This window comes from Macaca nemestrina, chromosome 19 (genome assembly GCF_043159975.1).
Source record: "Macaca nemestrina isolate mMacNem1 chromosome 19, mMacNem.hap1, whole genome shotgun sequence".
In the NCBI taxonomy this organism is placed as follows: Eukaryota; Metazoa; Chordata; class Mammalia; order Primates; family Cercopithecidae; genus Macaca; species Macaca nemestrina.
The window spans coordinates 59,243,974-59,262,653 of record NC_092143.1 but is presented as its reverse complement, the minus strand read 5'-3'; the positions used below and the strand labels follow the sequence as shown (position 1 = coordinate 59,262,653).

General features: G+C 38.6%; 1 protein-coding gene across 2 annotated transcripts in view; it reads right to left on the bottom strand.

Annotated features, from left to right (window-relative positions):
- LOC105498372 (kelch like family member 14) overlaps positions 1–18,680 on the bottom strand; it is a 101,014-nt gene that overhangs the window by 73,988 nt on the left and 8,346 nt on the right. The gene's annotated exons all lie outside the window — the stretch shown is intronic.

Below are 18,680 nucleotides of genomic sequence, written 5' to 3'. Positions count from 1 at the left end.
ATCATACTATTTATTTGATGTGTGTGAACTTCAATTTGAAAACACCATAAAAAAAGATACCTGTGAACTAGAAAAGTAAAATGAAGAGAAGCTGAACTAACTGTGCTGAAGGGGGTTTTAATTATTCTTTTTTAAATAATTCCAGCAGAGCTTTACAGGTTTAATTTTAGATTAGTCAAAATTTATAAATGTAGCCTCATTGCAATCACTAGAGTTTCTTCTCATGGCAACATATTATACTTTTTAGAAGCTCTATACATAGGGAACCAATTTAGCCAAAATTAATATGTTCTCTTCATACCTTTTATTATTTTAAAATATTCCTTTCACTCTTCATTTTACCCATTTTGCCCAACCCAGACCAAAGTATGTATTGAAAGACAAGGAATAATAGAAATGTAAACAAAACGTTGAGTATATCGTGGTTGATAATATTTGAATGTCTTTGATTTGAGTTCCTTGATTCTTGCATAGAAAAATGTAAGGTTGCAAAGGCGATGGAATCTGAAGGTCTCCTTTGTTCCATCCCAGTAACTGCCCAACATTTACCATGTGTCACATTTGGGCGTGTGTGTGCGTCTGTATGCGTGAGTGCTGGCGTGCATACCACGCATTCCCGGGATGAATGATTGAAGGATGACCTACACCTCCTGGTGTAAACACATTTTTCATCATACTGGTGTTCTAAGTACTGTAAAATCTCATTTATTTATATTTCAGTGATTTGGAACTTCAATAATTGGGAAACAGGCCAGATAAAGTTTTCCTTTCCATGATACATGAGAAAAGTTTTCATGAACTAGATTGCAAAAAAAAACGTTTAACCTATTTAAGAAATCAGCTGATATGCTGGCACTTTAAATTCACCAATGCACATTTAGGCAAAATTCATTTTACAGGTAACAAATAATTCTCATTTATGAAAGAAGATATTCTGCAATGTTCTAAGAATCATTAATTCATAGAGTTTGAAGAGAACTTTGAGGCAATCTAGTTCAGTGATTCCCAGACCCTAGCAAGTTACCAGGATCAACTGAGGGCATTAGAAATTTTGGATTCTAGGTATAGATTTTCACTTCTCGTCTCTCAGAGATTATGATTCAATAGGATGAGTCTTAAAAAATCAATGCCGTTTCACAGCCTTCCAGTTGATGCTAACACATAGCCAGAGTTGGAGCCACTGACTTGGTCTAGGCCCCTACATCATGTAGAAATCCTTCTAATAGTTTTTTAAATAAGTAATTATTCTTATGTATTTGGAAATTTGAAATGAATCTTAGATTTTCAAATACACTCTGTTGTTAAAAGTTGTTGGACAGTTGTGTTAGATATATTTTTTTCCTCTTATTCTGAGCTGAAAAACCTACCTAGGTTTCCTAGAGCAGTGGTCCTCAACCTTTTTGGTACCAGGGTCTGGTTTCATGGAAGACAGTTTTTCCATGGACCAGGGGGATGGTTTCAGGATGATTCAAATGCAGTACATTTATTGTGCACTTTATTTCTATTATTATATTTCTATTATTACATTCTATTAATACATAATAAAATAATTATACAACTCACCATAATGTAGAATCAGTGGGAGCCCTGACGTTGTTTTCCTGCAACTAGACAGTCCCATCTAGGGGTGATGGGAGACAGTGACACATCATCAGGTATTAGATTCTCATAAGGAACACACAAGCTAGTTCCCTCACATGTGCAGTTCACAGTAGGGTTTGCGCTCATATGATAATCTGATGCTGACAGGAGGCAGAGCTCAGGTGGTAATGCAAGCGATAGGGAGCAGCTGTAAATATAAACGAAGCTTCACTAGCTCGCCCACCACTCACCTCCTGCTGTACCGCCCAGTTCCTAACAGGCCACGGACTAAAGAACACTAAAATACCAGTTTTCTTTTAAGGCTTTCTAAAATCACAGTAGTCTTTTAGCAGTGCAATGTTGGGCCCCTGTTCAGCTTCTAGCTGATTATCAATATCGATTTTTTTTTTTTTTTTAACAAAAACAAGTGTTTTCAAGCCAAGTTTTTCCTATCCTATATTTCTTCTAATTAAGATATTTTGAACAGCTATGCATGACTATTGTTTAACATTTTTTGTCCTCTACTGATATAGACACTTTGCTTCAATTCGTTTACAGTTAGCAATTGTTAATTGAGTTCCTACTATGTTCCAGGTAGTGTTCTAAGAATTGGAGATAATAATGGGAGCAAGAGGAGTAAATTCCTTGTTCACTGTGGTACTTAATTCCACCCTAGTGGGGACATCTATGGAAGCCATCACAGTCTTTGAGGCAAAGTAGCCTAGTTGTTAAGGGTGCGGACCTCTTAGCTAAGGTGAGATGCCTGGTTTCAGCTGTTTTAAGTGAACTTAGGTTGGCCTTTTTGCCCCTCTTATTTTTATTTTTTTGAGATGGAATCTTGCTCTGTTGCCCAGTCTCCTGGAGTGCAGTGGCGTGATCTTGGCTCACTGCAACCTCTGCCTCCTGGGTTCAAGCAATTTCTGGCTAATTTTTGCATTATGTATGTATTTATTTATTTATTTGAGATGGAGTCTCACTCTGTCACCCAGGGAGGATTGCAGTAGTGCAATCTCGGTTCACTGCAAGCTCTGCCTCCCAGTTTCAGGCCATTCTCCTGCCTCAGCCTCCCGAGTAACTGGGACTACAGGTGCCCGCCCCCACACCTGGCTAAGTTTTTGTATATTTAGTAGAGATGAGGTTTCACCGTCTCCACTTGGTGATCCACCCGCCTCGGCCTCCTAAAGTGCTGGGATTACAGGCATGAACCACCGCACCTGGCTTTTATTTTATTTTTTTTCTAAGTAGAGACAGGGTTTCACCATGTTGACCGGGCTGGTCTCTGACTCCTGACCTCAAGTGATCCCCCGGCCTCGGCCTCCCAAAGTGCTAGGATTACAGGCATGAGCCACTGGGCCTGGCCTCTTTGCCCCTCTTTAACCTTATTTATAAAATAGGGATAACACTAACAAGATCTAAGGCACAGGCATCTTTAATTTTCAGAATTAAAAGACATAATATATGTAAAGCATTTAAAACAGTGCTCAATAAATGCTAATTATCATTACCACAATCATCATCTGCATAGTTACTGACATCATCATTATCCTCCTCATCCTCATCCTCATTATCATCAGTATTATCTGTTCCTTTATGTAATTTGCAGGTTTGACAAGCAGGTGGCCTATGTCCCCATCCCAGTTTTATAACTTAAAGATAATAAAGAGTTGTACTTCAGTGGTTTTGTTATTTTAATTATGCTAACTCGTTCTTCCTGAAATGATACTAAATCATTGGAATTTTTACTTTAATTCTCTGCATAGGGTCTTTGGGAGTGTATGACTGTTTTTTGAAACATGGAGATTTGATTGAAAAAAAAAGTTTAAAAGAAAAAAGGAAAATGGCGACAACAACAACAACAAGAAGCAGTTTTGAAGCAGCAAAGTGATCCAGAGTAGATAATCATTATCCCATCTTTCAGAAGCCAAGTTAATTGCAAGTTAAGAGTCACCAGACCTGGATTTAAATCTTCTACCTTTTCTTATGTTTATCTCCTTGGATTGACTCTAAACCTCCGTTGCTTCATCTGTAAAGTGAGAATAATGGTACCCTCTTACAAGAATGTTGTAAGGGTTAAACAAAGTCATCTAGGTGTAATAGGAAAATAAATGCCTTCTGCTTGTAACAAAAACCACCTTGTAGAGCCAGTCCCTGCAGCGAATGAAAGGCCCTTTGTGCTGCTTGAAAGATGAATGTCTCTGCATACTGAAGGGGGAAAATATTGATACTTTCAACATAATCCAGTAGGAAGGGGCTGTGGAAAATGGAAAGAAGTCTCGACTCTTTCCCATGTCCTCCCAATTCCAGTGGACTTTACTAAACTCTTGATAGGTTAGTATTGCATAAAAGCAGTAAATGGGCAGTTGCACATCTGATAGTACAGCAGCAATGTATGGGAGTGATTTGGGAGGTAGAAAAGGCCAGGAAAACACAAGCTCCAGGGACTCACAGACATGAGGATGGGTGTGTGAGTCAGTTCAGGCTTCGGTAACAAAAATACCATAGACTGTGTGGCTTGAACAACAGAAAATTATTTCTCACAGTTTTGGAGGCTGAAAAGTGCAAGATCAGATTGCTGACAGATTCTGTTCCTCGTGAGGGCTCACTTTCCATTTATGTTCTCACATGGTGAGGGGGGCAATGAGAGAGAGAGAGAGAGAGAGGAGAAAGAGAGAAAGTGCACATGTGTGTGCTCTCCTCTCTCTTCTTACAAAGCCACTAATTCCATCATGAGGGCCCCACCCTCATGACCTAATTACCTCCCAAAGGTCCCATATCCAAATGCTATCTTATTGGTGATTAGGGTTTCAAGGTATGAATTTTTAAGGGGCAGACCCAAACATTTAGACCATACCAAAATAGTTTTGGTTTTCCACAGGCCATAGGATTATAGGGGTTCATAGTAATTTCTTTACCAGATCTGTTACACCTCCAGCTGAAATCTGGGTTACATAGAAACAAAATATTTATATAGTTCAAAACTGATAAATGATAGCTATTATTATTATGTGTAATTATTAACTTTACAAAGTACTCATTTGAAAATTCATCTTTGGAAATGGAGTTTTTATTGCTTAGAAGCCTTGCAGATACCATATGTTACATTGTATATAAATAGCCAGAACGTTGATTGCATAAGCAAGTTTAACAAAAATATAAAACCACTGGACTTCCTACAATGGTATTGACTCAGATCTCATTCATACAATATAATCTACTTACTCTCTTTGCTGCCAGCTGCCTCTGTTAGGATAGTCACCAAATCTTACGATATCCAAGTCGCAAAATTTCAAGGTATCCCTGACTCTTCCATTTTCTTGCTATATTGTATAGTTTCTAAGGCTGTAATATTTCTTAAATCTTTCCCTTCATTCCAGCCGAGCTGCCATCAGCTGGATTCAGCTGTGTCGGTTCTCCCTTGAGCTGTTGTAAAGTGGTAGCCCTGCTTTCTGGGCCCCTATCCCCATCTAATCTACACTACATATTTTGTCAAATGAATTTTAGCAAAGCCAAACATTAATAATCAATTACATCAGTCCTCTTCATAAAAACCATTGAATTCCCAATTACTTATTACAACCTCTCTTTCCTTTCTTTTTTTCTCCTATTGGTAAATGTTTTCCTGGAATTTCATTTGAGGGATAAAAGAGTTTGTGGGTCCAGATCTGGAGAAATGTGAAAGGGGAATTTCATATGGAAACTGCTCAGATCATGGGGAAGAAGTAAACAGAGGTAGGGCCCTCCACTGCGAGTAATTGGCCTGGCCAGAAGGAAGCTTTGAAAGTCAGCTAGCCTTCCCTAAACTTCCAGCCTGAATGGTACCCAAAACTCCCCCAAGGAGAGCTGCTACCCTTCTCTTAAAATTTTCCAGCAAAGTAAACTCCCTTGAGAGTTTGTTCCAGCTGATTTGCTGTTGTATTTAGGTTTCTTTATCATAGCTGTTCTTGGTAATTACACAGCAGCTTTCATCGGAAGAGCCTTTAAATAGACCTGATAATGCCTCTCTGAGGTAGGTAAACACAAAGTATCATTATCCCCATTTAACAGATGAAAGACTAGAGGAAAAGGGGCTTGAGCAGCTTTTCCAGTGCTGCAGGATGGGTTTTATTTCCTCCATTTCACACAGGAAACATCTCCAGGGTTTTCTCACACAACTTTTCTTGGCTCTCAGGTGTGGCTGAAAATGCCTTACTTCCCAGAGTCTGACTTTGGGCTCCCCTTCTTCCTCAGACGTGGAGTCTGGCTATGTGGTGACTGGAGAATGGTCAGTCATGTGCCTTCCTAAGATGGAAGTAACCTTAAGATTTGTTTGATCATATCATAAAGATAATACATGCTCACTGAAAAAAATTCTGACTATAATTAAAAGCAAGAAGAACTTACTACATAGTAGGTGCTCAATAAATGCTTGTTGTATAAATGAAGATATGACGAATAAAAGAAGGAATAGAGTCCGGCGTAGTGTCTCATGCCTGCAATCCCAGCACTTTGGGAGGCCAAGGTGGGCAGATCACTTGAGGTCAGCAGCTCGAGATCGAGATCAGCCTGGCCAACACGGTGGAACACCGTCTCTACTAAAAATACAAAAATTAGCTGGGGGTTGTGGCATGTGCCTGTAACCCCAGCTACTCAGGAGGCTGAGGCAGGAGAATCACTTGAACTTGGGAGGTGGAGTTTGCCGTGAGCCGAGGACACATCATTGCACTCCAGCCTGGGCAACAGAGTGAGACTCCATCTCAAAAACAACAACAACAACAACAACAACAAAGAAGGAATAGGTGGGAAGACTAAAAGTCACTTGTAATCCCTATCCAGGAAGATGTTATAGATTCTTTACATCCTTTTATTCCTTACTTGTTTCAAGGTTCAGTCGTGGGGGTAGAGGTGTCAAAAGGCAACTGGGAAAAAGGAAAAAGTGACATTTCTGAACCACAGGGTGGAAGACTCAGAACTGTATATTGGGGGAAAGGACGTTCATATCAACGAACTCCCAAATCTAAGCTGCTATTTTTACTATGTACTGCCCTAGACCCTCCACCTTTTATCCCTGTCTGCGCATGTCCAAATAATGAGTCTTTCTCTTCGTACATTATCACATTCATCATTCTTCTTTGGATGTCTCTGCTTATCTTTGCTCTTTAGTTCTAGTGTTGTCTTATAGAATAGGAGCCTACCTACCATGACAGAGTACAATGTTTACCAAACTTCAGTTACCAGTACAACAAAGGACTTTCATTGTTTTTGCCATAGCTACACACTTTGAAATTATTTACTAAATATTTTATTTAAAACTCCTCACTTAAAAAAATGCTTCCTTAAAAATCCCAGGCTATCGTAGTGGTTCCCAATGTGGGCTGTGGGAACTTTTATAAGCTATCAGAACTTCTCAGGGACTCTGATTCAATGATCTGGGATGGGACCCAGCATCGTTTGTGTGTGCATGTGTGTGTGTGTGTGTGTGTGTGTGTGTGTGTGTCTTTTAAGCTTTCTGACTGATTCTATTAATAACATGCAACCAGTATTGAGAACCATGTTTCTAAGCAATTATATTTACTAAATCGTGGGCTTCATGGGTTAATTATTTTATCTCGAACACACATTAAAAAATAACAATACCTAGCTTGTTATAAATGTTAAAATGATTTCTTGTGTACCATCTGAAATTGTCTGACATTCTACCAGTGGCAGATAAATACTACTTGGGGATGCACTATAAGAAATGGAAGAAACCAGGACTTTAATATCTGAAGCTCTGAAAACCTGTTACATTCCAACTCTGCCACTTCCCGTCTGTGTGACCATGTGAAGATCAACATCTTTGCTGGCTGTTGCTTTACACACTGCAATTTTGATTAGCCATCTTACCACCCCTTCACTTCTCATCCCGCCCCTGTGGCTCACACCGGTCCTCCACAATTCTTCCAGAATGTTACTGTGTCCTCTAGCATGCAGTTAGAGGAGTTGGCTTATGCTTTTACCACATTCCTCTAGGCACCAAACTTATAGACTGGCTGGTGATGGCAGCGGCAGATATAACAAAAAAGTCATAAGACCTTTATCTGAATCCATGAAATGTAGCCCACCCCCACCACCCAAGCCTTAGCTCATAAGCCCCAAGGATCAGGACGAGTTTATCTTTATATTGTACATAGCACTTGACACTTCTTTCTTGGTCGTTTGCTTCATGAGGGACAACGGCTTCCAGCCAAGTTTATACTCACTGCATTTCCCCCTCCTTCCCCACCTCCCAGATTAAAGCTTCCTTTAGTAACTAGAAGCAGCTGAATATCTTCTTTGCTTGATTACCTATATAATCCCTAATTCTAATACCTAGTACTTAGCACCTTTCTTCTGAAGAGCATAAATTGCAATGGAAATAGCATCTCATTAATCCTCCCCACATCCCTGTGAGGAAGTTGCGTGGCAAGCATTAGCTCTCAGACTAATCCTCCTGCCTGCAAGTGCGATGCAGGGTCCTGCTGCTCTCTAGCACAGATGCTTGCTACTGAGCAAGCTGGTGGAGACAACCAATATGTGCGTGACAGGAGAAAGCTCTTCTCTTTGTTCAAGAGAGAAGTGGTTCTGTGCAGCCTGTCACAGTGGAGTCATTCAAGTTCTGTATAGCCTAGTGACGAAAGGAGATAAAGCATCACTCTGAGGCTAGTGATGGACTCGTAAGTAATGCCTGCATGTAAATTCCTAATAAAGCCCAATTATTAGACTACGCTGCCTCCTGAGAGCCAATCTCATTACTGAGACTTCGTCCTCTCTTTTTATCTCTCCCTCCCATCTGGCTGGCTTTTGGAAGAGATAAGAGTGACTTTTTGACCTAAGGAAACTTTGGCACCTGCTGCAGAAGAAAAAGTGCAGAAAGACGCCAAGGTCGCAAAATAAGAATGAAAATTCAAGTTCAGAAGGATGCAACATCTTTCCAGTAAAATTTTATCTCTCAGAGAGTGAGACATAATGGTAGAAATGAATATTTTGACAGCAACATGACATTCTGAAGAAAGAAGTTCAGTCATTCAAGATGATGTGGGACAACAGCCTCCTGATCTAAAGTCCAATTTCATTCATTACTTTAACTCCAAGGGGAGGTTCCTTGTGGGGAAACTGTGAGGCTCTTTCTGAGGAACTGGAGCCAGCCTCCTGCCAAGCAGGCTGTTTCCAGTCGGAGAGTCACTGCAGGAGTGGCCATGCAGGGAGATAGTGAGAAAAGTTAGTAACAGGATAGTTTTCTCCAGGCTTCTCCTGGAATATTCATGGCAACAAACAGGTGTCCATTTTCAAGAAGGGACTTTCAGTGGATTCCTTCTAAAAGGACTCAACATTTATTTTTAGGGAAAGAAAAATGCTGTGAAATCATCCCAGGGTAAAGATAAAAGAAGAAGGTTATCCTTAGTTTGGGGTAGGTCTGCAGCAAGGGAGGGAGGCAGGCCCTGGTGGGTGTGTGTGCTGTGGAGACAATGAAGTGTGGCTTGTGGAATCCTGCTTAGGGACACCCTGCTGCTGTGGGTGAAATGGAATCTCTTATCTTCCTCTGCTTTTCCTCTCCCTCCTTGTAGGGAGCCAGTTCTTTCTCTTCTTTGTTGTATCACCAACCCTCGAGGGACAATGGTGCCACAATGAACCCTAGGTGGAGGGCTCCATGGTGTCTAGGAAACCCTCCAAGGTCATCCCCTGCTGGAAAGGGAATGCACAGAAGCCTCTGAGACTCACCCAATCAGCTAATCTGGAGCAATATTCTTTTCCTTATCAGATCTTTGACATGCAGCAACAAATTATTCTGAAAAGTTTACCATATTCTCTGAAGCTGAATTGTGGATGCTATACTGTGTGGCTTGAATTATTTCGCAAATTCTCTAGCATGGTAGGGACCCAAATTTCATCTCGGGGAAATAAATCCCCCAGAATTTGGTCATTCCAGCAACTTTCCCTATGACTCATTTCCCTTTTTCTCATATCAATTAATCAAATTTCTTTTAATTTTGCAAAAATTTTTCTCGAACTTATCTTTTAATAAATTACTCTCAGTATTTTCTCCTATCTTTTGCAGACATGTAGCAAATTCAAAAAACAGAAGCAATGATTTGTTTAGTTCCATGATTTTCAAAATGTGGTCCAAAATCTACTGGTAGCAAAACTACCTATGTCGCTTGCTAAACATGCAGGTTCTTGGGACCTCCTTTCAGATCAATTTATTTAGAATCTCTGGGGTGGAGCTAGGGAAGATATATTTTATTTAAAAACTCTATGGTTGATTCTTTAAAAAGCTACTGATCTAGGCAAGATCTTTCTGGAATTGAGGAAAAAGGATCTGCATTTTTTTCCTCTACTAGCTTTACATTACTGGAAGAGCTATTTATACACTGCTGACTTGGATAACTGCTCAACTGCCTAGATAACTTTGCTTGTATGGATCTAGTTGAAAAGTAGTATTTCAGTTAATTTCCCTGTTTTCTAATTTTGTGTCCTAGACTTGGCCGTGTTATGGATTAAACTGTGTTCCCTCCAAATTCATGTGTTGAAGCCCTAACCCCCAAAGTGACTATATTTGGAGATAGAGTCTTAAGGAGGTAATTAATGTTAAATGAGGTCATAAGGGTGAGGCCCTGATCCAATACGACTGGTGTCCTTATAAGAAGAGGAAGAGACACCAGATCTTTCTCTGCATGTAAGCACAGAGAAAAGGCCATATGGGGATACAGCAGGATGGCAGCTGTCTGCAAACCAGGAAGAGAAGCTCCACAGAAATCAACCCTGCTGGCTTCTTGGTCTTGAACTTCCAACCACCAGAAATTGGAGACAATAAATTTTCGTTAAGCCACTTGGAGACTTTAGGGTTTAGACTTTCTTTCACACACACACACACACACACACACAAACACACGCATGCAAATGTGAAACACTATGCAAAAAAACCTTTCTAAGGTGAAATGATTCCTTCTCTTAATAGGTCAAAAGAACGACTGTTTCCTGGAAGTTGGACTGTCAGTTTGATTAAACTGATGGAAGGCTTGAGGGGCTCTTTCCTGCATGAGAGGTGTCCCTTTTCCTGGCATCGATTTTTACCTAGACTACTTTCTGTTGGTTTCATTTGCTGCTCCTTAACCCTGGAAAAATCCCGAATCTTGAATTTATTTGAGTGCATCAAGGGTGGTGTTTAAAGATTTCAGTTTTGCGTTGTCTATTTTCACTTTTCAATTTTGAATACAAGAATGCCAATTGAAGTTTGTCCAGATTCCAGGTGTTCTGAAGTGACTGTCTAGAATTGGTACCTTCTCTACATGACTAGAACTTCTGCCAAGGGAAGAAGATGTCTTCTGAAGACAAAAACTTGTAACTAATTTCAAGAGGTTTTCTGCATTCTTGGGATTTGTTGAAAATACATTCTAAAACCTATAAAATAATCACATACTTTTGATAATACCTTGTGTCCGTGAAACATAAAGAAATCCACATTACAATCCATACCATCTTGCTCTCAGACCTGTCATGGTGACTCAGTCTTCTTTCTTAAGTATCAAAGATGTAAATCTTTTCAGAGAAAGCAAGAATTTGATTGTTCATGAAAATACATAATCAAAATAGAAATTGTTCTATTCAGCAGCATAAACATTAAGCCCAAGAAACAATTTGTTGACCAGTCTTCCATATCCACACACTAGAAGCGACAATGAAGTAACGGTACCCAACTTACTAAGAGTAGTAAAAGTAATTTCTCTTCAAGAGCAGCAGTAGCAGCAGTTTTTGTCCCAAAGGAAAACTGCCGGGAGACTGTAGCAAAGGAAAGATGAAACCAGATAAGTTATTCTCATGATAAATTTAGCTTTTCCATGTTGGAATCCACTTGGTGCTATGTGTGGTGAAGCCCTCCATCGAATCTCAGCCTTGACTGAAAATCCCGTGCTTTGCTGTTTCCTGCTGATCCCCACAAGGAACGTTTTAAATTGAGAGCTGCTGGGTTTTTTTTTGTTTTGTTTTCTTTTGACATGCAGTACTTCTTCTTCTATAGTGCTTCTTAACAGATATCACGTCTTGGAATTTAAAAAAATTTCACCTTATTTTCCTAAAGTAATTATTGTATTAACATTGCTTGAAAAAAATATTTCTTATGTGTCTTTAAGAAAATTTAAGTAACTCAAGTAATGGAAATATTTTCCTTGAAATGAAAGATTTGCTTATCCAAGTCCAGAATATCATTTAAGAAATATGATGCCCAAGTCATCAAAGCTAAAATGATTACATGAAGAGGAAAATAAACAATACCAAAATCAATCACAGATATTTTTCTCTGCCATACCAAATACCAAGATTTTTAATAATAGTCATAAGTGTCATATAAAATCATCTAGAGAATTTTTCACTGTACATCTGCATGTATTTTCTTTTCATTTTTGCAAATAGTATAACCTATTCCTGCAGAAGGTAGCCCCAGCTGTGATCTAGGTACCATAAGAAGTCCTATGATGCTTACAGGATATTTATAACTTAATCATAAACAGACACATAGCACAACTAAAAAACAAATGGCCAAAGAATTTGAGTAGACATCTCTCTCTCTCTCTTTTGTATTTTTTGTTTTGTTTTGTTTTTTTGTTTTTAGAGACGGTGTCTCGCTCTATTGCCCAGGCTGGAGTGTAGTGGACCGATCATAGCTCACTGCAGCCTCAAACTCCTGGGTTCAAGCAGTTCTCCTGCCTCAGCCTCCAAGTATCTGGAACTATAAGCATGCACCACCAGGCCCAGAGACATTTTTCAAAATAGATATGCAAGTGGCCAATAAGCACATGAAAAGGTGCTCAACATGATTGGCAATTAGGGGAATGCAAACCACCATGAGATACTACTTCGCATCTATTAAGATGGTTATAATGAAAAAGACAGATGAGTATTGGTGAAGATGTGGCGCAATTGGAACTGTCATAAACTGCTGGTGTGAATGTAAAATGGTGCAGCTGCTTTGAAAAGCCATCTGGCAGTTCCTCAAAAGGTTAAATATTTGTTTAATGTTAACTGAATTAACATATGAGGCAGCATTCCCACTCCTAGGTGTATGCATACCCAAGAGAAATGAAAAGATATGTTCATACAAAAACTTGTATAGGCATGCTCAGGGCAGCATTATTCATAATAGCAAAGAGTGGAAACAGCCCACATGTTCATGGATAAACAACAAAATGTAGTTTATTATTATTCAGCCATAAAAATAAATAACGTAGTATTACCTGCGAAAACATAGATGAACCTTGGAAATACACTACATGAAAGAAGCCATTCAAAAAAACCCATATATTGGATGATTCTATTTAAATGAAATGTCCAGAATAGGCAAATCTCTGATGACAGAAAGTAGATTAGTGGTTACCTAGGGCTAAGAGTGGGGAAGATGACGGTGGTGGTGAGGGAATGATTGGTGATTGCTAACAGATAGAGGTTTTGGGGGGAGGAAGTGATTAAAATGTTCTAAAATTGTGGTGATGGCCACACGACTCTGTGAATATACTGAAAACCACTGAATTATATATTTTAAGTGGGTGAATTGTATAGTATGTTAATTACATCTCAATAAAACTGCTCAATGTGAATCTACCATGGGTTTTCTAAATTTTCTGGTTGCATGAATAGATCAAAAGGATGGAATAAAATTCCAGGATTGGCCTGGGCTCTGTACATCACTCGAAGGTGGATAAAGTGAACATAAACTTAAAATGATGACTAAAATGGATAATGCTTCAGCAGAAGCATAATCATTATCAGAACAGTACCAGGACTCATGTGGAAATCCAACTCTAAACATTTTGTATGGAAGTGGAAGTCCTAACAACTGAACAGAAAGGTAAGTAGATGTAAATGGAACTATTCCTATAAAACTCCAAGCTATCAATCATTGAATATTTATAGCCAGGCACTATACTAAGTGATGTACATACATTATTTTAACATTTAAAATTGCCCTAATGAAGTGGGTATTCTGATGTGCATTTTATAGGTAAGGAATCTGAAAATAGGTTAAGTAAATTACCCAAGGAGAAGCAGCTTGTAAGTGGTAGAGGTGAGATTTAAACTAGCATTTGTCTAACTTTCAGGTCTTAATTACTACACAATACAGCTGTTTAAGATATCTGCATTATAACCTTCTCTCTCTCTCTCTCTCTCTCTCTCTCTCTCTCTCTCTCTCTCGTCATTTTGGAGTGAATGCTTACGAAACCTTAGGAGAGGGAGATTACAGGAATTGCCACTGACATGGTGGTACAGTTGCTATAGTAACCAATCCACCAAATTCATCTGTGCTACTGGGCACACACTTCTGCCTCTGTAATACACCCATACTGACTGGGATCTCTCACTGTATCAGTGAACTCCTGTTAATGCATATGAAATAGAAAGTGGTGAGGGCCTAGTGTACCCCTGATAGCATTGAAGTGCTTCCTTTAAAGTTTCCCTCTCTGACTCAGAGGTTATTCCCTCTTTTAATCCCATCATTTTGCATGGGATGCTCTGATGTGGTTGGTTTTGAGGGGTGCTCAAAATCAGAGCCAGACAGCCGTCTGTTGTTTTGCTCTAAGAAGGATTTACAAATATGACTATTTTCTTTTTGGTGACAAATTGACCCTCCCAGCCCAATAATTCCTCACTCAGTGCCAGATTGTGAATTGTGGACCATCCCACCCCGACCCTGACATTCAAAATAGACATTTATCTGATAAAAACACATCTCAGAAATCACTCTGTAGAAAATTTGAAGGGAGCACCCAACGATATGCGATTGGACTGTGTACACACACACAGGCACACACACACAAACACACACACACACATTCATCTTTCCATATTTTTCAACAATGCCTCTACATTTTCAAGGACTTTTTCTTCTCAGATATTGCTGCTTTCTCTCTTCTTCCTCCTCTCCATTTCACTAGCCTCGCCTGTCTTCAGAGGCACCTGAAGGCACATAAGGCAGGGAAGTGAAACCGACTGTAATTCTTCAGTTCACTTCTCTGCAGCCTCCAGTGAGCCAGTCTCCATACGGTGGCCCAGCTGAGCTCTGAGGAAGTTCAGAGTCCCCGCGCAGGTGCAATTTACCAACCCCCTCACAAGTGCTCTGGGAGCAAAGAAGCCAGACATATGCATGTGAAAGGCTTTGGGAGCAGCAGAAAAGAAAGTATCTAAGCTTAAGTTTATGAGATTAAAAAGAAAAGGAACTCTCTTCTATGAAAGGAAGAAATGAAAGACATTTGTAACTCAACCAGCCATCATGTTCCTTTTGAAGAATGAAATATAAATTGCTGAGAGCTGTCGAAAATTCTAATGCTCCCACTTTCTTCTGATGCCCTTGGTTTCACCTTTGGTTCCCTCCAACTTCATTCTCCTGGTGTTAACAGTCTCTGACTATTTCTGTGCTATCAGTGACATCACGAATACGTCCTAGTGTTTTTTTGATAGGCAAAAGTGCATTCAGGTAAATTTTGCTAAATATGTCTTTTAAAATTAATAATATACAAACTTAAAACAGCATTTTATGTTCAGTTTTTCTACAATCTCAGCTGATCTTTCTACAAACCCTGGTAAGTAGTTAGAACTATTACTATTAGCCCATTTTACTGCTGCAGGACTCGACTGAAGTGGAACCAGGCCCATTTAGGTTTATGATTTCAAAGGCAGCCGTGTTTCCACAATAGTATTACTTCTTTTCTCAGTTCAACTGAAAAACATGCTGATTTTTCCATTTTAAAATGTATCTATGTTGTAAATAATCCTTAGCAGGGCCTACAGCTTCCTGTATGATTTGGACAACCCCTCTTGCCACAAATGTAGCCACACACCCTTTTTATTTTTATTTTTATTTTAGTTCCTGGAAGGTGCCAAGCTCTTTTCTGCCTGGGAGCTTTTGCACGTGGTTTTCTCTCAGCTTTGCCTCTCCAATTGCATACTTTGCCTTCTCCCCAGGCCCCTTACTTAGAATGGCTCATCTTTCAGGCTCATCTTATACCTTTGCTGCAGAGAAAGTCTTCTCCAGTCACTCGGATAAGGTTACAGCTGTCTGTTACAAAGTGTCCCAGCCCATGTCACTTTTCTCTTGTAGATTATGTATCGCCAGTGTGATTATTTTGTGTTATTATTTACTCTTTCTCTTTTTACTGTAAATTGCATGCAGTCAGAAATGTGTCTGTCTTGTTCAACTCTGTATCTCAGAACTTAGCTCAGAGCTTGATGTACCATAAATGCTCAATACAAATGTGGGGGATATTCCACAGAACAACTTCTGATTACTAGTAAATTGCAGTACATCACTCTAAGTTTTCACTATCAGTGTGACACAGTCATCGGCCTGCATTTAAAAAGCTGTCAGAGGTCCTGAAGTTCTCCTTGTTTCTCAGGTGTTTTGCCAGGTCAAATTACAGTGGGAATTAAGATGATTTTGCAACAAATGCAGTTATATGTTTATCTCGTTATATTCACATAACGGGTTGTCCCCCTTGAACTCTGACACTTCTGAAACTACTGCATTACCTAGCACAACAATGGGTTTAAAAAAAACAAAAAAAAAATCTTATTAACTCAGATTACATATACATAGTTATTGAACTGAATGGAATTATAGGCGGTAAGGTACCATGATTGACACATTTTTCTTGTGACAATATTTTCTTTCTTTTGAGGACTGACTTTTTTGTTTTCTTTTTAATGAAACTCTGTCTATAACTCTATATTATATAAGGTTGGGTATGCCATGATTTAAGTGTGTCTTGATTTGTACTTATCTTGATTTGTAAATATTGAACACCTAATTTCCAGTCTTTAGAACTTTCTTGCCCATCTTCTTTTTCTTCCTTTTTCAGATAGTTCACATTCTTAATAACTTGTTTGATGCCCCTTATTTCCTTGCATTTTTCTTACTTCTTGTTTTTCTTCTTTTTCTCATTACCCTATAATTTATGTTCACTTTTTATGGTAGGCATTCCCTAGCACCTTTCTGCTTTACTTCTAATGTTGCAAATAGTTCTAATCCTATATGCATTAATATCATTTGTGAATAGATAAACCTCTCTGGTATTTACAGTAAAATGAACACACTCATTATATCATCTTATTACAACAGATAGCCTTTCTCTGGTTAAGTCACCCTCCTACCCATATCAAAATAGTGTTTTTGTTTTGTTTTAATTTAAAGAAATCATCAGTAGTAATTCATGTATTGTGAATTATCTTGGAAATCAATGAAAAGGACATGGAAAATGAACGTATTTTCTGAATTCTGAATGAATGAGAGAAGACAAACATTTATGATCTAACAATTGTTAAAATGATTCTCTTGAAACAAAACATAAACAGAATGAATTTTCAGTTAGAGAGGTCTTATTTTATGTTAGTAAAATATACAGGTATTTTTATAATTCCAGCTTCTACCTGGTTATTTAATCACCTGAAAGCATCACCAACATGAATAGTGTTTTACTGTCACAAAAACAAATCTGACACCCCTCTGGTACTTCAGTGCACAGAAATCCAGGAAAAACAACTTTTGCTTTAAATTCAAGCTTCAAGGTTTTGTTTTGTTTTTTTTTCCCCCCCATAGTTATTTTTCATAGTTAAACTGAAAGTTCTTATTTTTCTTTCTTTATTTAAAGTGCATTGGCTCATTCTATTTTTAGTAAGTCAATATTATAGTGCCAAATCTCAGCAACTTCATTATTTAGCCCCTTAATTCAGAACTAATAATTAAGTGCTGTAGACCAGAAGGATAGAATTCTGACTTTCTAATGTCTTCCCCTCATTCTTCATTGGTTGAGTGGCCTGAAGAAGAGATAGATGGCAGAACTTTTAATGACTTTTGTGGTGTGGTAAAACAGAAGTGGAAGGTGTAGATCAGAGTTTGTCTTTTGTCGATGCCACATCTCCAATATACACTCACAATGGCAGGGTATTCCCCTGGTGATAAGGACCTCTGACTCAACGCTCTTCAGATAATTGGATAAATTACTTATCTTCTCTGAGTCCCAGTTTTCTAATCTTTAAAAAGGCTGAAAGGGTGCTGTAAAGATTAGAAACACTGGAAGTGATAAGTCAAGCTTTGTGGTAGTTGCTCAGTCAGTGATAGCTACTATTATTGTTGGCAAATAACAGGTTGTGTGTATGTTTGTGTGTGTGTAATCATCTTTAAAATTACCTAAATTTTTATTGCACATTAGCTTTGTTGATTGACACTGAGCCAACCTTAAGTGTCTATCTCAATTATATTTAAGACCAATAGCAATATATAACGAACTTACATTTTTGGATCAAGTGTCAGGCACTGAGTTAAGTGCTTTGGTTACAAATATTCAGAGAAGTCACTGTCTATTGGGGTCTGAGACAGACACATAAGACAAACCTACGATGGGGTAAGTATTCCTCCAGAGGCTGTTCACTTTGCAGAAGGCAGGCAGGATCTATACTCAATCCAGTTGATCCACTCAGAAGTCAGGAATCCTGATAACACATGCCATTTGATCAAAGCAGCTGGAGATACAGACTGACACTCAGAAAAATAATTGTTCACATGTTCATTTAGTTTAGATTAGTTTGCCTAGATTAGTTTGCTGAATATGTGCCCGTTAATCTCAGAAAAATAGTGTGTTAAATATACTCGCCTACTTTGATTTCCTACTCGAAATGATTAAAATATCATATAAACAATGTTTAAGCCTCTTCTGAATAATGATGACCATTCTACATTAGGAGGTTTTATATCCAGTATGCTTGAAAAAATGAGAAACTCATCCATTGTTTTAATTAATCACTATTTAGCTTCCAAGGATCACTATTCAAATCCTTAAGTCATATTCTGGAAAAATTAACTTCTAACTTAGCATGGTAGAATTATTTAGACTTGAGTTCTTTCCAAATGGAAGGATGAAGACTAATGGGGATTTTTTTCCACTAGAATAAGGGCAAATTGTTTTTGTCCATTTTCTTCACTGATATATCCCAAGTGCCTAGTACATGGGTTGGCAAACCGTGGCTCACAGAATAAATCCAGTCCACCTCTTATTTTTATATTTTTGTGTAGCCTGAAAACTAAGAATGTCTTTTATGTTTTCAAGAGGTTGAAAAAATTA